At 36.8% G+C, this 25,969-nt stretch overlaps 1 protein-coding gene and 1 non-coding gene across 13 annotated transcripts in view; one reads left to right on the top strand and one right to left on the bottom strand.

The window, feature by feature from the left end:
- CHL1 (cell adhesion molecule L1 like) overlaps nucleotides 1–25,969 on the bottom strand; it is a 219,264-nt gene that overhangs the window by 100,299 nt on the left and 92,996 nt on the right. The window lies entirely within an intron of this gene.
- On the top strand, nucleotides 17,666–17,772 carry LOC117802090. Its single transcript, XR_004625150.1, has one exon. It is a non-coding gene; the product is annotated as a U6 spliceosomal RNA (small nuclear RNA).

The raw sequence follows: 25,969 nt of genomic DNA, 5'->3' as shown, positions 1-25,969 counted from the left end.
GAAAAAAACGTGCAGACAGCTTCATGAGACTCAGGCCATTCCTAACACAGATCCCCCGGCGAGATGATGAATCCCACCTGTCTGCGATCTGGTTCCTCAGCGCTCCCTATCCGGACTGTATTATCCAGGTATGAACACTAATAAAGGGAAGCCCCACTTGAATGAAGTCAAGAGGTTTGGTAGGGGGAACTCATGTCCTATCACTTTTTCTCAATTGCAGACCCAACAGGAAGAGACAGATCTTGTGCACTGGATAGTACTTTGCTATCTCAGCAGGAGAAAGGAAGGCTTCCTTCTCCCCTGGCAACAGCCCAGCCAATGAGAGGCAGTCATAACTTAGCCTATGAAAAATAACTGTACTTCAAACTCCCAGTTTACTCCAATGGACTTTTTGGCTACAACAGCCTCCCCAAGTCCCCCTTCCCTGTATAAAGAACCTTCCTCTCCTCTGTTCCTCAGACCATGGTTTTGCCATAGCTTGGCTGTCCAGGAGGGCCATTCCCCGCTAGTCCTGAATAAGCCCATCTGTTGCTGGTAAAATAACTGGCAGTTTTATTTTAAGGTTAACGCAGGTAACGAAGATCGAAGTTAATAATCTTTGAAAAATGAAAACCTTCAATGGCATTGTGAGGACCAAGGGCAGGCCGCCCTAAGATGGCCACTTTGGAATGAACATTATTTTGAGTTAAAAAGCAATCAAAACCCAGAAGATTCAAGAAAAGCTCTTTACCTCCTTCCTCAACTACCAAAAATAATTCAGATAGAGGATCTGCTCCAGAAGACAGCTATCACTACAAATAGCTAAATTATGATATGAACTTGGTATGGTAGACAGGGAAGAACCTAGCAAGGCCTGTTTGATCAAAGTCCTCTATGTCCCATTGTTTCTGAGGGGCCCACAAACATTTCTTTCCCAAACATTTACTCTTTTTCATCTTCCTGAAGATTGCATTCATTCCCTTTGAGGTCCCAGACCCCCTACCCCTTCTTAGTTCAGGGTAATGTATATACCTCATTTTGCCTGATTTTGTTTGGAATTTCCACATTTGTGTGAATTCCCCATACATGCAAAATTAAATTGGACTTTGACCTATTAATCTGTCTCATGTCAATTTGATTCTTAATCCAGCTAGAAGGGCCTTAAAGGGTAAAGGCAATTTTTCCTCCCTCACAACATCTCATTACTTTTAGGATACAGATCAAAAGCCCCCTCATGTTCCACAAAGTCTAAATGGTCTTGGCCCTGCACATATCTCTCACTCTCTTCCCCTTGCTCATAACTGCTCTCAAGCTCCTTACTATCTCTTGCCACATGATTTCCCTCAATCCACAGCACTCTTTACTTCCTTCACTTTTTGCTTAGAAAACATTTTATCAGGTCTCAACCTAGCTTTACTTTCTTAAAAAGCTTTCCTGTATCACTGGGTTATGGTTATATTGTTTGTTTTTTCCAAGTCTGGAACACTTGACCAACATCTCCCCATTGCCTCCATCCCCAATCCCTGGTAACCACCATTCTATTATATCTCTGAGTTCAAGCTTTTTTAGGTTCCACATACAAGTGAGAATATACACACAAAGTTGGAACAGTATTTGTCTTTCTATGACTTATTTCACTTAACTTAAAAATGCCTTCGTGTACTATTTTTTTTTTTAAGATTTTATTTATTTGACAGAGAGACAGCCAGAGAGAGAGGGATCACAAGCAGGGGGAGTGAGAGAGGAAGATGCAGGCTCCCAGCAGAGGAGCCTGATGCAGGGCTCGATCCCATAACACCGGGATCACTCCCTGAGCCGAAGGCAGATGCTTAACGACTGAGCCACCCAGGCGCCCCCATTGTGTACTATTTCTTTATCTGGCTGTGTCTCCTCCAAGGCTGAAAGCTCACAGGACCCAGAAATGTTCTGTATTTATCCTCATCTAGCATCTGACACATGAAAAATTGTTTGGTAAATGTCAGCAGAATGGGTAAACTTGAAACTTGTACCAATTATATTATCCACTAAGACTTTGCCTTTCTCATAATATTAAATCACGTTAGAGCTTCACAATTGCCTTGATAACATAATTTTTTTTTTTAATATTACCATCTATTGAGAGACATGCCATGTACCATGTTCAGGGTTTCAGAATCATTATCTGTGGTACTGGTTTTGTGTTCCTCTCTTCAGACTATAAAAATATTTGAGGGCAAGGGGTGTTTTACTCATCTGTGTATCCATATCACCAAGAAAGCATGCAGAAAAAACATGGTTACACAGCAGGTTTGCCATTCATTCTATCCCTTTACCAAGGGACCACCCCTCCTGGAATGTAAGGTAATGGCACTGACTGATGGGAAAGCCCTTATCTATGAAATGTTGACTGTCCAGCTTTGCCTATGGCAAACAAGCCTGGAATCTATGGCTTATGGGGCATGGTGTTTTGGAAAAAGCTATGTAATAATCTGAATATAAAATTGAGATTTTTATAACCTATACTCCATTTGTGCAAATAAAGAAAATGTCACACATCACTTACAGATCTCCCCTGTGAAAGTGGGCCCAGCACATGCTCTGATGTGGCAAGAAAGAATCTGAAAGCTTCATTCATTGGAATTCAAGGACTTCTCCCTTAGGTAATCATAAGGCACAGGAAAAACAGGAAGAAGTTCTTGACCTCCAGTGAATGAAGTTCCCAGGTCTTTTCTTGCATCCGACCATGCACCGGGACCAGTTTTATACAGGGCTTCCTGTGCTCCATGATTAAAATTTTAGTAAAGCCAGATATTTGGCTAATTCATAGGAGTCTGTACTAATTTGACCCACAGTATTACCTTAGCTTCTAATAGGTATCTCCTAAAAGAATACATTTTTTATGTCTATTTAACATATTGGGCTGAAATTCTGAGTGAGAGCTCATTGGATATATCTGTTGAACATTCATACATTCTACCTTTCCAGAATTACATACATTCATAATTATGTTATTGATATAGTCTCCCTTTCCAGAATTATAACCACTGAAAATGGTGAAGAAGACTGATTGTAAACACTGAAAACAGAAGTAACAAGTCCACTCAGGAGGTTTATTAACATAATCACAGAAGATTATCACGAGGGCCACCTAATAACTCTACTTCTGGACCTTACGGCTATACCAGATCTACAGAGTTGATTTGTATTTTGAGCTCTAATCCAACCCTATAATCACTAGACCACAGAGATGGCCCAGATAACATTTCCTGCATCGGAGTAAAGAGTTCACAATATTACAATCAATTTGGTTCCTGTTGTTAACCAAGGATCTGTTTCTTCAGTCCCGCAGAGATGAGGCAAGAATGGAGCTCACTTTGAAGCTAACAAAAGCTTAAGGTCAGATCATCTCCATGGGATACAAAGCAAACCAGGGAGAACTGACAGCCAAATGGTATTTGAAGTGTTCTATCAGAACAAGTACTTCCATAATACAGATCATTCATGCATTATTGGAGACAGCTTTGTTCTCTCTCCACAGCGTTTGAAGTACTGTATGGTTTTAAAATATACGATGTTCTACCCTCCATTGACTGAAAATAGCACTGTTTTTTGAGAATTGTTATTATATTTGTTCACACTACATTGAAAGGCACTTTTTAATATAAAATTAATTTTGCTCACAATTCTCAAATTGCAATATGCCTCCTTATAAAGCCAAATGTTCTATTTGACAAAAAAAGAGCAAATGCAAAGATAACATTATTATTAATAATGATGATAATAGCCCTTTAATTTTCTCACCACCAATTACACTTTCCTGATCCTTTCTCTTCCTCTATTCTTGTACCCATGTCATTCTTTGATCCTTTTCTCTCATTATCTCTGATAATCTACTTCATATTTATTTCCCCATCCTCTAACTAGGACTCTGTTATAGACCTTTCACTTGATACCTTTCCAATCTATGCCCTACTCACATATTAATTTCCAGATCTCCCACATTTCTTTTAATTCTTCTCTGATGCACATTCTCTCCTCTCCATGCTTCCTATCAATTCACCCTATTCCCCTGAAATCACTATCACGTGAATTTATATTTCAAGAAACCTAAACAACAACAACAACAACAACAGCACTCATGTACATTGGTTTAACTGCTCTGCTCTAATTTAAGTCTGTATTTTCCCCCTTACAGCATTATGTTCTTGGTAGGGTAGAAAACTATCATATGTCTGCCTCCTACCTCTTCTCATTTTTAAAATAGCTTCCCACAGATTTTGTCCAAGATGCGGGTTCATGGTCTAAGATGGGCTCACTTACAACCTCTAACCTCTCCAGGTCACCATGACAGGTCCAAGAGATGAACCTGTGACCCAAATGTGAAACGATTCCGTGAGAATTTTTAAATTCTCTTTTCCTTTGTGATCATAAATCTGTGAAAGCATGAGTTAGAAATTGCCAATGACTATGGTTCTCAACTCATGGAGAAGTAAATGAGAAAAGAAGAGAGAAGAAAAGAAAAGAGGAAAGGAAAAAAGAAAGAAAAGAAATGTACACAAATGAAAGAGGACTCAACCACCTTCATTTTACCTCAGCTGTATGTTTTTTGGTTTTGTTTTGTTTTGTTGTGTTGTGTATGTTCTAAGTTCTTCTTTCTAGCTTATTGTTTAACTCTGGCAAAAGACCCAAGGAAAAAATCATCCCATGATGGGAACCTAAACTACCCCCTCAAGCAATACTCTGCATGACTGACCCCGAAATAATGATTGACCTGACCCTTACCACCTAAATGCAGTATCTACTGACCACTGGTCCACATTTTCCCTATATGAACCTAGAAGTACTTTCAGCACTTTGAATACAGCCTTGGAGTCTTTAGTCCAACTATCTTCCTGGTGTTGGCCTCACTAAAATAATCCCTTTCTTGCTTCACCATCACTTGTCTCTCTGCTTTTGGATTTTGTCAGTGGTGCATGGCCAACCTTGTCTGTTTGGGACCTCTGGAGGCAGGTGCTCTTATACCCTCAGGCCCCAGTCACACAAAGAGGAGCAGAGATGGGTATGAGAGTACCCATCCTAGTATCCTAGTACTGATGAGGGAACGGAAGGCAAGCTGAGGACAGAAGCTGACACCCTGCAACCCCCCCCCATGGGATGTATGTGACATTCCTCAGGCACTACTGGCTGCCCTAAAGGACAAAGAAACAGTCCTTACTACCTACAGCCCATTGTTGAGTCCTTGAAACAGGCACGGTGACATTCCTCTAGGAATTCAGGTGCCTCAATGTTAATACTTTGCTGGGGGCAAAAGGCAGTCCTAGCCTGAGTCCCTCCCCTCCACCAAGATCCTGTACATATAAAAATTCCTTTGGAAACTTCCTTTATCTCTACCCCCCCTCTCCAAGATACGTATTGGCAATCATCCCCCAAGCACATGGCCCACCGATATACATCTGAAGGGTCTCATGACTAAGGTTTTATTAGACGGTAATAAATGACCCTTTCCCAACAGTAGCTAGCCCCCTCCCCACTTGAGGGTATAAAATAGGCCATTCCTCACAACCCCAGGGCAGCAGCTCTTTCTGCCCACAGGTCCTGTCCCCGTGCTTTAATAAACCACCATTTTGCACCAAAGACGTCTCAAGAATTCTTTCTTGGTCGTCGGCTCCAGACTCCACCCCACTGAACCTCACCTGAACTTCATCAGTACCAGGTGTCTCTAAGGCCAGGTCCACCTATATTTTCACATAGTTTTCATATATGACATAGTGAATTCTGTATTTAATATTAAGTAGCTTGAGTTAAGTTTTTGTCACTTGTGGTATCTATAAAAGATACAAAAATCTATATATTTGAGTACAGATCTTAACCCAGTGACAGGCCAGGAATAATTTACAATTTGGAGAAAAATCAACTAAGTATTTATCAATTAAGTAATTAAGTGCATAATGGGATGTTAAAATATAAGTTTCAGCTGAGACAACAAGAAACTATTGCAAATAGTATGCTACATAAAATGCAGCATTTACGAAGAAGAGGTGAAACTCCTTACCACATCAAAGATTAAAAAAAAAAAAGATGAAATGTTGAATGGAAATTAGAAGAGTATTTCCTTGGGGAGAGTTGTGCTATGATTCTGATTCCCATCCTCCCCCAGGAAGGAGACATGCTATGGCTCTATCTTCTAAACGCATATCAAATGAGAGAGAATTAAGAGTTAGTGATGATTTTATAAACCCACTTACAATCATTTCTTAAAACATAAGCGTGGAATCAGTGGAACAGAACATATTTCTTCACTAGATAAGTGGCCTGACATTTGGTAAGTAGCAAATAGTTCATCGTAAAGGAAGTACAAAAGAAAAGCAAAGTCATTGCTTTGCTTTATCAGTCTTTTTCATTTGCTTAGCAAATTGTGCTTCATTGACATTATAATACTTCCAATTCAAATTGCATACCCAAAGGCAGATAATTTATTTTTCATTGTTTTAGAATAGGCCTAACATTTTCCTTTACATTTTTATTTAGGGACCCTGGTAGAAGTGGATGATTCAGAACAGAATAAAAAAAAAAAAGTGTTACTTTTGAAGAGAAGTAGAAATTTCCAGCTAAAATATTCCTCAGTGGCAAAAGCATTATTTTAGGCTTATTATCTTTAAGGAACAGCAGGCACAGGAGAAACTTGGAGTTATCCTTTTGTAAAAGACATTAACATTTATAAGGGCAATCTCCATTTGTAAGGGTGTCTTTCTGGCTGTACCAGGAAGGAAGGGGGGATGACTCTATATTTAGAAGCTCTTCTCAGGGCACCTGGGTGGCTCAGTCATTAAGCCTCTGCCTTCCGCTCAGCGTCCTGGGAACGATCCCCACATCAGGCTCCCTGCTTGGCAAGAAGCCTGCTTCTCCCTCTCCCACTACCCCTGCTTGTGTTCCCTCTCTTTCTGTGTCTCTCTGTCAAATAAATAAAATCTTAAAGCTGCTCTTCTCAATAAGAAGGCTACGACGTAAATCTACATAACAACCTGACCTTTGTTTACTATGCTTTTCTTGGTAACCTTCCATATTAAGCCTCCCCTTTTCCCCCAACATCTTCTTTTGCTTTAATGGAAAGAAGGTAGTTAAGGTGATGGCTTGGACCATTTTGGAGAGTTACTCAGTTTTCCTCAGCATCTCCCATATATACAGAAGGTATACATGTTATTAAACTTATGTTTGTTTTTTTCTCCTGTTAATCTGTCTTTTATTACAAGGGTTTTCAGTCAAGAACCTAGAAGAGCAGAGGGAAAATTATTTTTCATTTTTTTCAAAGAAAAAAGCAATGGATAATTCTGCATCCATGATCTCTTTCTTACTTCAAGCTACTTTTTAATATGTTTTTGGTAGTGGTGGTGGTGGTGGTGGTACTGGTAATGGTGGTGGTATTACTTTTGTTTAAGTCTTACCCATGTAACTCCCATTCAGTGCCTTTGCCCATTAGTCAAAGGGCAAGTCATGTTTAAGCAGCTGCTCCTTCTGTGTTTTGGAGCACTAGAAACTCTCACAAATTAAATGGTGTTTGCTCTTTGACTTCTACCCTAACCTTTTTGGTATGGTAATTGTTTATGTAAGGAAAGTAATTCTGCAGGGACCTTTAGCTCCTTATTATTCTAATAGCCCCTCCCCAAATAAGTGAAGCCCAGCTTTTTCTCTACACCCCCTTAGCTGTAGGAGGATTGGAAGACAAATTGTGTCTTATAAACAGAAATGAATTAGTAGAATCATATTTATGGCAAACACAAAAGAAAAGAGAAAAGAAAAGAAAAGAAAAGAAGAAGGAAACAAAAAGGGAGGGAGAGAAAAGGAATGAGGGAGGGAGGAAGGGTGGGAGGAGTGAAAGGAAGAAAGAAAAAAAGCCAAAGTTCTGTCTATAAATTATCATTTTAGTAAGAATAATTACAATAATAAGTAATCTAAAATATCTTAGAATGGCATGACAGTGTCTGGCACACGACAAGCATTCTATAAATGTTTATTAAATCAATAAAAAGGAATAAATTAATGACCTGCAATTTTATGCCAGTTAGGCATATATTATCATGCATTTTCACAGTGAGTAGTCTGAAAGCTGAATCCTGGTTAACTTCACTTCTGAAGGTGAAAATACATTCCATTCTAGGATGTGGTGAATCCAATTTATTAATTACGTTGACTATGTTAATTTTCACTGTGGTCTACTTTTGTTAATATAATAATTTCATTTCCAGAAAAAGAAGAATATAATCACCCCCATGTTCACTGCAGTATTATTTACAATAGCCAAGACCCAGAAACAACCCAAGTATATATCATTGAACGAATGGATAAAGCACACATACACACACACACACACAGGTACACACACACAAGTGCACACACACAGGTATATTATCCAGCCATAAAAAATAATGAAAATGTGCCATTTTCAACAATAAATTGTCTTTTGTATGTGATCGTTGTCTTCAAATATCATTCAATATGTAACCCCAGTTTGTTTTTCTAAGAACATGCAATTAAATATTACATGAGTAATATGAGTTCTGATTAATTTATTTTTCTAGTTAGGACTCACAAAACACCTGTGTGATTCTAACTTTATTGTTAAAAATCTTTTATAGCCTTTCCACACAATAGCATTAGGAAGCACACTATAACACACACAAATGTATTCAATGACATCTTCAAGTCACAGTGTCCCAGAATCATAATTTGGAAGCTTTGACAGGAGCACAGGGGTGAAAGATGCAGGACATTCACCAGCAATTCGACAAACATTAGACTGTATTCTGCTTGACCTTTGATTTCTGAATAACTATTCCATGGGTATTGGGGGTTTTTTGTTTGTTTTGGTTTGGTTTTATGGGTTTTGTTTTGTTTTTTTTTTTTGGTTTGTTTGTTTTACATTTGTTTATTTTTTCAGAAAAACAGGGAAGTATCCAGCTGGTTGAGAATCCATCTTTCCCAGCTAAGCAAGTTTTCCTTTGATAGTTTCCTTCTCAGCATTTCTAAACTTTAATAACTGCATAATAATTCATTGCTTAGAGGAAATACAATATTTATTTTCTAAACCAACCTAAAGCACTGTGCTGTATCTATATATTTATATACAAACTCAATCAATAAACACTTGGTTTTACTATAAGCCCATAAATCAGGTTAATACTAATCATTAAAAAGCATTGGTACTTCATTTAGGTTAGAGCACCAATTTTTCCCCCTAACAAGATTTACCTCTTGGGGCATGGGGAAATCAAACTTACTAATTATGCTGGCTATATTAATTTCCACTGTAGTCCTATAGACCGTGTTTCTAATATAGTACACTTTCATATTTAGAAAATAATTATTTTAAAAGGATATACTAAATGCCTATACAAGCAGACTCCTGATTTCCCTAAGTAAAATAGCAAATTAAATAAGTCTTTGGTAGACGCAAGCAAAACTCTGTGATTAAATATGTGCACTTACCATAGTTAGCCCCTTGGTACCTAAAAGATTAGATCCCCATTCAAGCCCCAGATGCCCTGTTTGGGGTAACAACACAACCTTTATGGTCCTGATTTAAAGCATTTTTAGTGAAAATGATTATGTCTACCACTTAGATATGTTTACAGTACTTAAAATACAGAGTCAGAATTTTTAGAATGTGAATTTGTAAGGAACACCTTCATCATTTCCAGAGCTTATACACAGTAGTAAATGCAACAGAGTGAGACACCGATAACAGATAGTTTTAACATAATGAAAAGTGCAAGGTGAACCACTGTCAGCTCTTCTTTCTCCCGTTTAACACTGATATCAAAATAAGCACTTGGATTCGAGGCATAAGTATAAATCCTGCCTCTGAAGGAGTATTTCCAACATGCAAAGGTTATATTCATAAGCTGAGCTGCAAAAGACAATTTTCCTGCTGTGAGGCTCGACAGGACCAGCACAGTCAGCAGGATGTTAAAAATCCTTCCGCAGACATATGTTAGCAAAGCTACCGGATGGGTCCAAGGCTCATTATGCTTGCTGACAATCATTTTGAGAAAGCACAGACCAAACACTTCTAAGGCAGCTAGTGCAAATATCGATCAGTCAATATTTCAAAAAAGAAGAAAAAGGTGTCCTTTAAAAATCTCTTATTTGAAGAGTAATTATATACTATTAATTGCATTTATCAATGTTCAGAATTTTTTCTTACATAACAGCTTATATGAACCAAATTTTTTCTATTGTGAGTTTATACTGATGGTCCTAAAAGTGTTGTTACAAGAAAACCAAGTGTATGGCCAGGGTAGTAAGGCTTCTTCCTACTGCTGGATATTTAATTCCCTCTGAGGAACAAAGAATAAAAAACAAAACCAAAATCAACATGAGGAAAACTGTATAGTTTTCTTCATCAATTTCTTTTGCAACTGACCACAAAAATGAAAAGATGCAGGTAAATATGTCTATAAAAATAAGGAAACAGAATTAGGCTGATGTGTCTGATACTGTTATAAGTTTACATTTTATATTTCCAGGGGATGAAAATATTCAAAAGTCATTCTTCGTTAACTGCAAAATTAACAGTTTCATTTGTTAACAAATCTTTTCTCCTGCCCCTGCCTTAAGGGAGCCACTAGTTCATTATTTTATCCCAAACATGTATTAAACAGGCAATCCCCCTTTTACAAAGGTCCTATATTAATGCATGAAACCATAAAATATCATTTATAAATTAATACGAGAATTACTGTTTTATTAAAAATAATTACGGCTATCATCATAGCTAACATTTTTCTGTGTGCTTACAGCTGTACTCATCTTAATGGCGTTTGATGTTCACAGTGATTCCACAAAATTCCTCTTACAAATGAGGGAAGGGGTTTGTACAATCCCTGAAAAGATTTAACTGAATGCCTACTATATTCCAGGTATAGGCCAGGGGTTGGAAGTAGAGAGTGAGGAAGACCTGGCTCCTTCCCAAATTGCATTAGGCAGGAATAACTAATTAGAATTTGACACCAAAATAAGCCAATAAGAAATCAAGAGAAGAAAGGCTATCCTAAACCAAGGTGTTTAATTGGTTCATTAAGTGATTAAGAGCATCTAGTCTTCTCTGTTCTAACCTAAAATGCTTATACAGCTGGTCCTCATTATTTGCAAACGCCATATGTATAAATTTACCTAGTTGCTGAAGTTAACTTGCTCCGCCAAAATCAGTACTCACAGCACTTTTAAGGTCACACAAACATGTACAGAGCACGGGAAAATTTGAGTTGCCTAACACACCTGTTTCAGCTGAAGTTAAACATGGCAATTCTCCACCTTCTTCTTTCAATTCTCATATTGCATGTGAATGTCCTTTCCACAGTCTATTTTTGTTTTTCTCATTTTTATGCTTTTCATTGGTGATTTTGCTATTTAAAAGAGCTTGCTGTTTAAAAGCAAACTGCTGAAGCATTGCCTGGTATTCTTAAGTGCGAGAAGGCTATGATATGTCTTGTGCAGAAAACAGTTGTATTAAGTTTCATTCAGGAAAGAGTTATAGTGCTGTTGGCACTGAATGCAATATTCATGAATAAAACAATATACACTAAATAAGGTATCATTAAACAAAACCATACTTTTAAAAAGGCTATGAATTGATCAGTTGACTAAAATGGTGCGACCAGAAGCTAACAGAAACCTAACCCTGTATTTCCTCTAGGAGCCAAGGTTCAGCATTCACTTAGTATTTGTGACAACTTTGTAGAATATGACTACCATGAATAATGAGCATCAGCTGTAAACATTTTTGTTTTTAGTTAGATTTTATAACATCTCTCATATTTCTAAGTTTCAGAATAAAACCATTTATCTTAATCCATAAAAGAATGTTAAGCAAAAAAAATCAAAGATTAAATAACATTATTAATAAGTACATTTACAGAATTAAATAGGATACCAAGTTTTCGTGTCTTTAGGGAAAAAAGAAATATATTTTGCAGCAAGTGCATTTTAAATCCCCAAAGTATTATTTGTACATTTGTTCCACAACTCCCTTTTAAATGAAGAACAGTGTTTTCTTAAGGAAAACCAAGAAATTAAAACAAAAATAAATGATGTCTGTCTGTCTGTCTATCTATCTATCTATCTATCTATCTATCTATCTATGAATGATTTGTCTATCTGTGTTTTCAGGGGTTTTTGTTTGTTGGTTTGGTTTGGGTTTTTTTGCTTGAATCCTAGGCTTCTAATTCACACATTTTCCCCTAGATCACACTTCACTGCGTCATTTGATCTGTTTTCTGATGGAAGAGATATTGATTAAAGGTTTTCAAAAGGATGGAATATAAGAAACATAATTATTAAATACTTCTCAGTTTCACAATCAAGCTTGCCTCAAACTATGTTGAATAATAAGCTGTTTTCTCTCTATAAAGATGATATTCCTGGTCCTGTTGATTTAAAAACTTTTAATGTCCATCCCTGTGGACAAAGCCTGACATAAAGGGAATACAAAGATAAAACACACCACACACATGCCATTTGTCAGGAAAATGCTGAGAGCCTTGACCAGTAGAGGTGTGGGGTTGGCAGGGAACCACTCACATCCCTCCATGGCTCCCTCCAGTGACAAACAGCATTTGTGAAACTGCAGTCCAGGGGTCAGGGTAAAATCTGTAGAAATGGAACTGGGCCAAAAAATAGACTCAAAGGAACAGTAAATCTGTACCCTTGACCTCATTAGCAGCAAACTGCAACCAATTGCTAATTACCTTATGGCTGTATCATAAACTGTATACATGTGTATGTAAACTGGGTATTTGTATGTATATAAATTGTGTATGTAAATTCTACATGTGTTTGGCACCTGAAATTTCCAAGAATCAAACATGATGACTGGACTTAGAGAAAGGAGATACTAGATAAACTGTCATCCTCTAATGGAAAATGAAGGTTAAATCTTTTTTTTTTTTTTAAGATTTTATTTATTTATTTGACAGAGAGACAGAGACAGCCAGCGAGAGAGGGAACACAAGCAGGGGGAGTGGGAGAGGAAGAAGCAGGCTCCCAGTGGAGGAGCCCGATACGGGACTCGATCCCAGGACCCTGAAAGTTAAATCTTGAAGTAGTAACCAACTTTCTGGTGAAAAATATACTAAATTGTATTAAATGTATTGACTTGGGCACCTGAATTTAGTTTGTTTTGTTCTGTATACTGAGGAGGAAAAAATTCAGCCAGAATCCAAGTTGAAAAAACAAGCTAAAGGACACCAATAATCTTATTAAATCCATTTAGTTCCATGTGTTATAAATGTAATCTAAAGGGTTAATTATATCAAATCAAAGACCGGCACTTAACAATCTCTGCAGATGAAATTTTAGGACTGTTTCTAAGATCACAAAGAGATGGTTCCTTCATCTTTCCTGAAGCACATTCCCACTGCAACAAGTTACTACCACACATATGCCTCAGTAGGTTGCACAAGTATATACAAGAGAACATGAGAAGGCAATGCAAGATGTAAATCTGGCAGGGGAGAATTATGGTTGGAAGGAAAAGGTCATCAGCACCTACTATACACTGAGTGTCTGTATGTGTCCAAAGCCAGAGTGAAGAACAACATGCACCTTGTCACTGACCTATTAAAATTTACATTTCAATGATGGGAAAAAGAAAAGACAAATTAAAAATAAAAAAAGTGGTTGTGGTTAAGTGCCAAGCAGAAGACCAACTGGGTGCTATAATCCAGCACTGGGTGCGTGTGGCTATCTCGGAAAGGGGACTCAGGAAGGCCTCCCTTAGATGGAAATATCTAAGTTGAAACCAGAATTATGAAAAGGGGAGGTGTGATGAACTATATAAATCATCTTCACTACGAGTTTTGTTGTTTATTCTAATTATGTCCAGTTATAAACGTGGGAGGAAAAAACTACCAGAGGCAATCATACCGGTGGAAGCTAAACGAAAGCATCCCAAGACTCGAAACACAGCTCCCCTCTCACTGCAACTGTTTTTCTCTCCTACCTCAAACACCAATGCAGAGTCACAATGTGTTCATAATTAGCAGTGACCACAGAAGCAAGGGAAAATCCTGGGGTTTTCTGTTGTTGTAATTGTTTTTGAGCTATTTTTGGAGGCAATAAATATTGCTAATAACAAAGCCATTATTTATCAAGCAATGGCTATGTTATACGTATGTTACATATCATGTTGCATTTAATCCTCACAACAACCATAGAAGACAAGGGTTATTATCCACATTTTACAGCTAAGTAAACTGAGGTAGAGTGTAAATAACCTGCCAAGATTACAGAGCTGTGGGGGAGACAGACTAGCACTCCAGAGCACAGTTGGACATTAGAGATTTTCAACTATGTTAGAAAGGAATATTAAGGAAAGAACTGAAACCATCACCTACTCTGGGTCCCTGTATTCATCTCATCTCACTGTACTGAATTTTGTACTCAATTACATAACAGCAGTATAAAAATCTACTTTGGTTTCTCTGGTGACCCTGCTTTTTAAAGGCCAATGATATTTGTAGAGAAAATGGTGGGACTTCTTCAAAGTTCACTGAAATGCCCAAGTCACTCAGCTGTAATGATGTCTTCATCAAATGAGAACTACCTTATTTTGTAATTCCTCTTTCCTTTTATAGAACTCTGCCTTTCATCAAGATGTGTGGCTTGCAGCTGCAGTTTGACTTGATCCAGAATCTAGCATAAAAGGTGAAGACCTGATAATGAAACCCTTATTCTAATTAATATTTCAATCATGCTTGTAAACAGCCTTTTACTTCCATTAGGTAAATCTGCTTTTAAAATACAAGTATATGCCAAATGGTTTACTCAGGATTTCTATTTATATAGAAAACATTCATGAACATAAAAAGCAAACTATATTATTGTGATTGGTCAAAGAATGACAGCATAGGAGTATTTTATATTTAATATCATTATCTACTGCCAATGAAATTATAAATGAATCTAAATACTCAGAAGTTTATAGGGTTTTTCCCCCACAACCACAAGTGCATGTAATTATCCGTATTACAAATCAGCTTATTCATTGTTATGCCCACCTTAAAATGGGTATCTCAATCCAATTTGAATTTACAGAAAAATTAGAAAGGTCTGAGTAATGTCTTTGAATCTACTGAAGTTAGAGAGAGGACACATTCTTTTTTTTTTTTTTAATTTATTTGAGAGAGTGAGTGTGTGCATGTGTGAATGGGGGTGGGGGAAGGAGCAGAGGGAGAGAATCTTAATCATACTCCGAGCTGAGCACGGAACCCGAAGTGGGGCTTGATCCCAAGACCTATGAGATCATGATCTGAGCCAAAACCAAGAGCCGGACACTTAACTGACTAAGCCACCCAGGTGCCCTGAGAGGAGCCATTCTTAAGATAAATATCATTTCTCCTCTTTCTTTTACATATATCAGGTCAGGATTTTCCTTTGAGTAGCTTTCTCTGGTCATGCCCATCTCCTCAGTGATATGTTATGAAGGTAGAAATGATACGTGTTATGTTCTCTTAATAACTCCTAGTTCTTGACACATGGGACATTTAAAGGCCTGCATATCTCACATTTGGTTTTTATGGTCCACTTTTCATGGTATCTAAAGCAGTGAACAGAATTACATTGGTAGGACTATATACTCTCATTATAAAATTTGCTGGACTTTGGAATTAGTTTGGAACGATTCCTAATGATTTCCACACAAATACTTCAGTGTTGTTCGTATATACAGGTAGGTAAGTACATCAATATGCCAGACAATGCTCACCTCTTTACACTCATAACAAAGTTTGTGTGCCATAAAAAATAAGTCAACATGAATAAATAATTCATTCACTTCTTTACCTTGATGTCCTCTTACTACTCAGTGCTCACATGAAATGACACCTCAGAGTCCTTGCTAGTCCACTAACCAGTGTAACCCCAGTCATTGCCTTACAACTTCGTGCGTGATTATCAACAAAACACTTGTCAGTGATATCTTTCATTTAGTTATTTGTTCTCCCCTCACCCCCTCCAGTTATTTTCAAAGTTGGTAAGCCCCATAAGGGCAGGGACTTATATTTCCCTAATATAAATAAAAGCCACTCCTAGTACAGAACCTGGCACATAATAGGTATACAGTAAATGCTAACTGAATGATTTGAGTAGATGAGTCAATGAGTGAGAGAGTGAAACCTGGAAAACACGATGTAAATACATTAATTCATCAATTAGCCCCATTATTCGTCTTTGTTAAACAGTGATTTTCATGAATATGCATATTATGATAAAAGAAGGGGAAAAATGCCTTTCTACCAGTAATTCTCATCTGGATGACAGAGGGAGGGATTTTCCCTCCACAGGGTCACTTCACAACGTCTGGAGAGGTTTCGTGATTGTCACAACTGGGACGGTAATACCGCATCCATCCGCTGGGAGGTCAGGGATGCTGCGGCTAAGGATCCAACACTGCACAGGATGGTGTCCTAAAAACGGAATTATCCAGCCCAACGTTTAATAATGCCAATGCTTTCTACTATTTTTTACTCCTAATACATATTTAATTTAACACATATTTATTACACAAATACCACATGCTAATATTGAATTCCTGTGAAGAAAAAGACATGTTATAAATATATTACAAACAGATTTACAAATAGATGGTTGGCTGGCTAGACTGATAGATGGAAGAACAGATGAACAGACACCTCATAGACAGATATATGCATACATAAATAAAAAGATAATCCCAACACAGTGTAGGACTAAAACCATGTGATGGCTAATTGCAGGAAACTTATCCTCTTGCTATCATCTAATCATGCATCCACAGAATTTGTTCTTTTTATTTTTTTTATTTTATTTTTTTCAAGATTTTACTTATATATTTGACAGAGAGAGAGAGCACACAAGTAGGAGGAGTGGCAGGCAGACAGAAGGAGAAGCAGACTCCCCACTGAGCAGGGAGCCTGATGTGGGGTTTGATTCCAGGACCCTGGGATCATGATCTGAGCAGAAGGCAGATGCTTAACCAACTGAGCCACCCAGGCGCCCCTGTTCTTTTTAAATAGTAAAATATTGGGCTATGTAATAAGATACAATTAACACTGGGGAGAGACTATATGGTAATTTTGGCATTAAATGCTAATCACATTTTTTAATTTAAATTCAAATAATTAACATATAGTGTATTATTAGTTTCAGAGATAGAGTTCAGTGATTCATCATTTGTATATAACATCCAGTGCTCATTACATCACATGCCCTCCTTAATGCTAATGACATTTGTGAACAGAATGGCTATAAGTGAGAACTAGTCACCGGGGTTTAGTTAAGTGTGCTGTGAAATAAATATAATAATGCCTTCCTTCAAATGAAAGGCATGTGTCTCCTTCCCATAAATGAAAATCACCGTGTCAAGTGAGACCTGTATTAACTACGTGGAAGGAATGGTTCTGTAGTGTGTGAGGAAGAAGAAAACTGAAATCAAAGAAAGAGTTTGAGCAGAGGTGGTTAGAAAACAATCAGAGCCCTAAATAGTGGGGTTTATACTTAGATCACTGGAAGGAAAATAAAAATATTTTGTTTCCTAGAAGAGGTGCTGCACTCTATGAATGCAGTATGTCCATGAAATAGGAGAGATGTAGCGAAGGCAGGATTTATATTAAGAGAAGGACAGAGGTTGCTTCCTCCAAGTCTCCTTCATTTCTATCATAGTATGGGATCCAAAGTGCTTGCTTTACTAGCACATATACTAAAATTGGAATGATGTAGAGAAGAACACCATGGCCCTTGTATAATGATGAAATGCAAATCCATAAAGTCTTTTCTATATTTTTTAGTGTGATAACATATTCAAAGTGTTAATGGTCAACCAAGATTTCAATGTCTAGGAAAACTATCCTTTAAAATTAAGGAGAAATTAATACATTCCCAGATAAGCAAAAACGGAGAGAATTTGTGGCTAGCATATCTGCCCTGCAAAAAACATTAAAGTAAATCCTTCAACCTGAAATGAGAGGAAACTAGACATTCACCTGAAACGTACACACACAAAAAATAAAGAACAGTAGTAAACAAAGCTATAAAAGACATGTATATATGTATTTCTTGTAATTCTCTTCTTCTCCTATATGATTAAAACCAATGGCACAAAGATGTAATTTGTATGACAATTACAGCACAAAGGACGAGGAGGTAATGGATATACTGTAACAAAGCTTCTATATACTATTCAGTTAGGTTAGGATTTATATGAACTAGAATGTTTTAAGTAAGATGCCAATTGTAATCCTCAGGGTAACCACTAAGAAAAAAAAAAACAGAGAAAGAAACAAGGGATAGAAAATGATACACTAGAAAAATATTTAAAATGAAAGAAGAGTAACAGAAAAACAAAAATGTAGATATATAAGGAAAAAAGGAAAATAACAGATGTCAAATCCATCATATCAATAATTACATTAAATGTAAATAGATTTAATACTCTAATAAAAAGAGAGATTGCCGGAATAGTTTAAATAAAATGATGCAACTAGATGCTGTCTAGAAGTGAAAAACTTAGGGTTCAAAGATGTTTACAGGATGAATGTAAAAGGATGGAAAAAATATGTATGCCTTGGAAAAAGTGACCAAAACAGATCTCGGATGGCTATGCTACCATTAGACAAAACAGACTAAGAAAAAAAAGTTACTAGAGACAACAAGGGACATTTTATAATGCTAAAAAGTCAGTCGGGAAGATAAAAAGATTACAAACATAAGTTTACCTAAAAACACAGCCCTCAAATACACAAGACCAAAACTGACAAAACTGAAGGAAGAGATAGGCAATTCAATAGTAAACAGCTGAAGACCAATACCTCATTTTCAATAATGGATAGAACAACTATGCAGAAGATCAACAAGGAAGTGGAAGGCTTGGAGAGGTCCAGAAGTTTCCATGGACTTCTGTGGGAGAGCATAGGAATCGCTGAAGATAAAAGCCACAGGGCCACTGTATCAAGATGAAACAGACCTTTATTAGCAAGAATTCTCCACAGAAACAACAGGGTGTGTGTGTGTGTGTATCTGTATCTATCTGTATATAAACGTACACACACACACACTCAGAGAGAGAAAGAGAAAGAAAGAGGTTTCTTCTTTCTTTTAAGGAATTATCTTACACAGTTGTGGAGACCTGTTAAATCGAAAATCTGCAGGATAGACTAGCAGGCTGGAGAATCAGTGAAGAATGACAACAGATTCCAAAGACAGTCTGCTGGGATATTTCTTCTTCATTTGGGGAGCTTATACTCTGTTCTCTGAGGGCCTCAACCAATTGGATGAGGCCCACCCATATCACAGAAGGAGATCTGCTTTACTCAATGTCCAGTAATCTAAGTTAATCTCATCCAAAAACATACCTTCACAGAAACACCTAGAATAATGTTTGACAAAATATCTGGACAGTGTAGTCCAGACAAGTTGACACATAAAACTAACCATCACAGGACTCCAGCGATGAGTTGGATAGATGATGTCGCCAAGACTCAAGTGAGGCCTAAGAGCATGAACAAGACTTGAGGTGGACAATAAAAAAGGGAGGGTCTTGGGACCCTGGTAGTCCAGGAGAACCAGCCTGATCACAATTTTACCAGTCTCATAATTTATAAGAAGTAGTGGTCATAATTGGGTGACTGACATTAAAAGCTAATGGCAAAGCACTGTCCTGAAGGCAAGCAAGGAACTGCAAGCTAGCACAAGAATGAATACTTATGTAGGAGTCCCTTTCTACTGCACTCTTGATTCATGTAAATTCCCAAGTTCCTAGGCAATTTCTTGGGGGTATAGAAGTAGAAAAATAAATAATTCCGAAATACCTAGAAACCAGGGAGATTAAGTTACCTAAAATGGCTGCAGATTTTCTCGCCGTGAACATTATTCACATTTTAGACTGAATAAATTTTTGTTCTGAGAGGATATCCTGTTCCTTGTAGGATTTTTAGGAGGAGCACTGACCTCTATCCAGGAGATGCCAGTGGCACCCCTCCCCCCAAGTCATGACAATCAAAAATATCTCTATACATTGTCAGGTGTTCAGGGGGGTGGGGCACAAAAGCAACCCAGCTGAGAAGAACTGGGTTAGAGATCGTGGTATTGTTAATTGGAAAATTATCTAGCCAATAGTGTGTGTGTGTGTGTGTGTGTGTGTGTGTGTGTGTGTTGACAGGGGCACTTGCTAATAGTTAACTCATAAAACCAGGGAGGAAATGTTTCCGTTCTAGTACTCTGAAGAGTATTTATTAAACGTATGTATTGAACTAAACATCTAACCAACAAACAGAAGTTCTAGTTCATCCCTTTACCCTTCACTGACTCCTCATATAAAAAAAGTGATTTACTTGATTGTAGCCAAGTTGATGGTTTATAGTAGTGAAACCTCCTGACTCTTTATCCTAGTGCCCCTTCTTAAGTGCTTGCCTTTAAACAGATTCAGGTGTCTTTGTTAGATCCTGCTCACATGTAGTAAAAATACCAGAAGCAGTTATGAATCAGCTCTATCAGTAATAAATGTTTCAGCATTTTAATGCTTACCTAAATTATTTTGTAGGTCCTCAGTTTGCTCTTAATAATAAAATGATTTGCCACAAATTATTTTCTTTTTTTAAGAAGAATGCTTTTCAATTTTCTAGACATACGTTGTTGGAAAACGCTGTGGATACCAGCCATGCCAACACCACAGTCTCTTGAACATCCCCTAAAAAATCTCTTAGGTTCTTTTAGGTACAAACTGCCATCGCTGTTTCTGGCTTGAAAATAAATACCTTTAGTTTACCAATAACATTTTTAAACATGTGTTTTATTTTTACATCTTATCTTGATCTGACTTAGCAAAGATATGCCTTAAGACCAATACGGTGTAAGTATAGATCATTGTTTTTCTTTTTTGTTTTCTTTTTGTCTAGTAGAAACCTGATTTTATTCCAACATAACCATAATCAGCATTTAAAACAACAGCAACAACACTGGACAGTGTGGGGGAAAAAATCTATATTTTCAGGCAACGGTTTTACACTCAGTATGAAAAAAAGAAAAAAACCTGCTTGCCAAGTAAAGGCATTAACACATTTTCAAGGGACTTTTCAAGTGCATTTTTTCCCCTTGGCTCAGCATTTCATTTTTACAGCATCTATTAATCAAGTCTAAGCAGGCTTTAAATCCCCAATCCCTACTTCAGATTATTTCACAATTGCTGTCCTCTACTCTCTTTGTCTCTAGTACCATCTTCCCCTGATTCCATTGTTTTAGTTTAGCTCTTTGCTCTGCACTTTCAATCATCCCAAGTCTACCATCCTTTGAGAACAGCAGCCATCAATTTCTAAAGCCATACAACAAGGACTAATGTTTATACTTTCAAAGGGAATTCACTGAATAATAAAGACCATTTAAGAAATGCCAGGAAAAATTGATTACTCCAGAATACAGAGCAAGCAGTCCAGATTGGAGAACACCATTTAGTCCTGAGAATTGGTAGAGAGAAAAAAAGGGGGGGATGACTAAAATTCATCTTTTTCTTAATTATATTTGGATAGTAAAACTCCCAGAATATAAGAAGCAGCTAACTTAATCAAGAAGAGGGAAAGATAACACCTATACATTTTAAGACGTTAAAGATGTATAAGAAGATAAAAAAAATATGGTAATGCACAGAACCAAATATTTTCTCCATAGAAAAATAATTTGATCAAAAGGATTTTACTGTTTCAGTGAGGTGCAAAGGCACAGATAAGTGGTTGCCTATTTTCTCCCCTGTCTTATCCTTAAAAGTAACTGATAAATTGCTAAGGATCTAAAGGCTAAAAGCAATTAATCTATTTTTCTCAGGTATTTGTCATAATTCTAAATGTTGTTATTTTATAGGTCCATTTTGTGCCTGCCTCCATGATAATAGTAAGATCTGGGCATGAGAAATACAGAGAGAAATCAGAAGAATCTCAAGTTGCTTGAAACCATTGAAAACCATGGGCAAGCCTGTATCTGAAACCCAAGCTTCCTGGATTTTACTTCCACAACAAAATTCAAAATAACATCATTTCTTGCTTTGTTCCAATCCTTGATGAAGTTCAAATACTGAAACATTTTCCTGTTTGAAATTCGCAGACTACCATTCAGAACTTCAGAGAATATTATCTCGACTGAATAACTGTGTGGGTATCTCTATGCCTTAGCTCCAGTATCCCAAATCTAACATTACGCTTCTTGTGACAATAAATTGTTTCCAAATACAATTTCTTCTCATTCTTTTTATGGGTATTATAAAAAAGCAGCAAATCAAAGAGGAAAACAGGTTAATTTTATGCCAATCACAAAACCTGGTGACAGGTGTCGCCATGTGTTGCGACAAGATCTCTTGGCCATGGGTCATTGCTTTGAAAGGAACTAACGAATGGCTTGCAGTACTGTGACACACTGAAAGGCCCCCTGGGATCTCATGCAAAGATCTCATGACAGGTATGAAATTAACTCGTGGTATCATGGTATTTTCCAAACATGACAGCTTCCAGAATCGTTGCCACTTAGCACAGTGGGGATTGTGGAAGGAACTGCGACATCTAGTAAATGATTTCAGTGGGATCTCCTAAGGGCCATAAGAAAAACCATCCCCTGAGAAAATGTGTAGAAAGTTAAAATTGTAGAAGGTGGGGCTCAAATAACGTGGCAGTCAAGCAAAAATAATTCTGTTTTGGATACTCTTGTAACTTTAATTTGCTTCCTGGACTAATTTCCACAGAGAAGATGAATAAAGTATCCATTATTATAATTTTGAAGAGCTCTTTATTTCTTCCTTGAATTAGAACAAGGGTTTCAGTCATGAGCTGAGGAAGTACTGGAGCAACCATGGTTTTTCGAAGCACACACGTGCGCAGGCATGTGAGCACGGAAGCACGCGCGCACACACACACACACTGGCTGAACCATGCAAATTAAAACACTAATGCCCACACTGTAACTAAATCTTATAATTATGTTACATGCAAAAATGTAAAATCTGGAAACAGTAACTGTAAAACTCCTTGTTATAGAAAAGATAGATGTTAAAAGAGCAAAGCAAAACATTTGCATCACATAATAAATAAGTGTGTCACAGGCCTACTTTACTGACTTCTGAGTTAATTGCCTTTTCTATATCAATTCCAAATGTCACGGCAAAAATAATATGAGGAAATGAGCAAACAGAGAAAAGGGAAGAATAGGCAAATTTAGCACTTAGAAATAAAGTCACATAAACAAGGTATTTATTATAAATTCCTAATATAAAAACAGCATGCAAGTTATGAATGCCACTTTTTTGCAAAATTTTCACGGTATATGGTAAGAGAAATCACAAATACAGTGATTACAGCTTGAAATGCAAGCAATTGTTAGTCCTGAAAAGGATAAAAGGAACATATGACTATAAATGTGGTTGAGAACCAGAAATTACGTGGGATTCAACGCTATGTTCTTCTGCCAACAGACAAATTAAGTGTATTAATGTTATGTGTGTATACAGATATAGACCATTAACTCTGGTTTCACAATCTGGGCACTAGAGGCTAACTCCTGGTTCTTTATTTTGCTTTTTTTCAATAAAAATTTTCTCCAGAATTCCTTTATGATCCTAGCATGTGGACATTATCACTTAATTCTAGGAACTGTGAATACCTTAATTATCAAATAATACCCATCAATTTCCAAGCAGATGTTCAATATATTCTTTAAGATCAGTAAGCAGTTAGCATATATAGTAAGTGATTTCCTAAAATGACTATATATGTAACAAACACTGTATAACAAATACTATGTGCCAAGCACTGTTCGAGGAACTTTACAAGCAATTCATTTAATCTTAATAATAACAACCCTATAAGTTAATATCTCCAAATTTCAGATGAGATAATGCAGGTACAGAGGAGATAAGGCATTTTAACAAGTCTACAGCTGATAAGTAGGATACTCTGGAATTGGATCAGAGTCCATCATCTTTAACCTCCATGATGCTATGGAAGTCCTTTCCAGATCAATGTACAACAACCCTTCCAGGCATGAGGTTTCCCTTGGGACTCCCATTCTTCTTGCTATTACCTCTTATTTAAACCTGATGGTCAAAGAAAATGGAGTCACTGGATTCCATTAGTTGTAACTATACCACCCACTTTAGAAAACCCAACTGTCTTCTAAGCAAGCTAAACTCTGCTCTTCCCCATAACCAACCTCCCAGACAGTCTCTGAAGAAAGGCTGTAATGATGTTAATGTTTTGATGACATCAACCTTCAGAACTCAAGATGTTTTATTCAACATATTTTCTTGAGTATCTATGAAATATACACATCATATATATTATATATGTTAAAAAGAGTGGTGAATTAAACATGCATAATCTTTACCATCAAAACACGTAAGATTCGTGGGGAAATATAAAAGTAATCATGTCAATGAATATGTGCTTATTTACTTTAAATAATTTTTAAAAGAATGGTATAAATCAGTGATTTAGACTTTGGAGTCCAGTAAGTCTTCAGCCCCAACTCCTCTGATTACTAGTTTTTAGAACATGAATTACTCTCTTTAACTTTCAAATTCTCATTTAAAAAAAAAAATCTACTAGGGGCGCCTGGGTGGCACAATGGTTAAGCGTCTGCCTTCGGCTCAGGGCGTGATCCTGGTGTTGTGGGATCGAGCCCCATATCAGGCTCCTCCACTATGAGCCTGCTTCTTCCTCTCTCACTCCCCCTGCTTGTGTTCCCTCTCTCGCTGGCTGTCTCTGTCTCTGTCAAATAAATAAATAAAAATCTTTTAAAAAAAAAAATCTACTAGAACAGACTAATAGTGTTTTAAGGATTAAAAGAGTTAACATACAAAATACTTAGAAAATTGCCTGAAATACAATATATACATTCAATTAATAGTATCTTTATAATTGCTCAGTGTTTATCTTTTACATGCCCTTCCTTTTACATATATTTATCTTATCCTTTTGAATAATAGTAATGACCTTTTTTTCAATTACAACAAATAAAGGTTCTTCATCACAGAACAATAGTAAGTTTATCAAATTTCCATTCAATATTTTTATGAATACATAAAAAATTAGACTACTGGAAAAAGGCAAACACCTGGTCCTAAGTGTCCACTGTTTCCTGTCTGTGACATCATAGAAACCATCTGCTAGCTCTCTCTGTAGTAAAGTACTAAATATTTCACTATGATGGGCAAAATTTTGTCATTCTACATAGCAACTAAAACAATTTACAAGGTATGTTTTTTTCACAGAGATAAGATTTTTTTTTCATAAACCACTCTTGCCATCAATGCACATCAATAGAAATAATACAGAAGTTAAAAGTGCCTATAATATAACTGGAAAATAAGTAGGATATTTGCTTCTGTCCTATAGATTGTGGATTTATTTTTTCAACCTGACAATGTAAATCTGACCAATGAATAGAAAGGTTAAATAACAATTCATTTTGATATAGAAACATATACCCATAAGATGTTAGTGTGATACTAGACGATGAGTCACACAATGTTTAAGAGCTTGGCCCAGCCCTACCACTCAATGGCTATGTAAACTTGGGCAGTCATTGATTCCCAGACCCTCTCCAATCTAAGGAGCAGTTTCATCACTAGTAAGAGGGTAGAATAATTCCAACCCACAGGTTGTTGTAAGAATTAAGCACTTACTATATGCCTAGTGCCACTAGGCACTGAAGATACGGTGGTGAATGAGTCTAGACTACGGTCCATGCTAATAATTCCCTGTCTACATTGCTTAGTTAGAAAAGGAAGATATTGCTTCTTATTTCATAAAAAATGCTGAGTATAAGCTATATGGTCCACCAGAATGATAAATGAAGACACTGCAAAGATCACAGTGGTTTATATATGGAAAGCATAAGAATTCAATATAGCACTAATAATATTTCTTGCATATAATTAATTGGGTAAATCCTCATACAAATAAAAGAAACGAAGAAAAAACTGTGCATTAAGGCAGAATATACCTTG

The sequence above is a fragment of the Ailuropoda melanoleuca genome, chromosome 4 (assembly GCF_002007445.2).
Source record: "Ailuropoda melanoleuca isolate Jingjing chromosome 4, ASM200744v2, whole genome shotgun sequence".
NCBI lineage: Eukaryota > Metazoa > Chordata > Mammalia > Carnivora > Ursidae > Ailuropoda > Ailuropoda melanoleuca.
The sequence above is the reverse complement of the archived record's forward strand: the minus strand, read 5'-3'. Positions and strand labels throughout refer to the sequence as shown.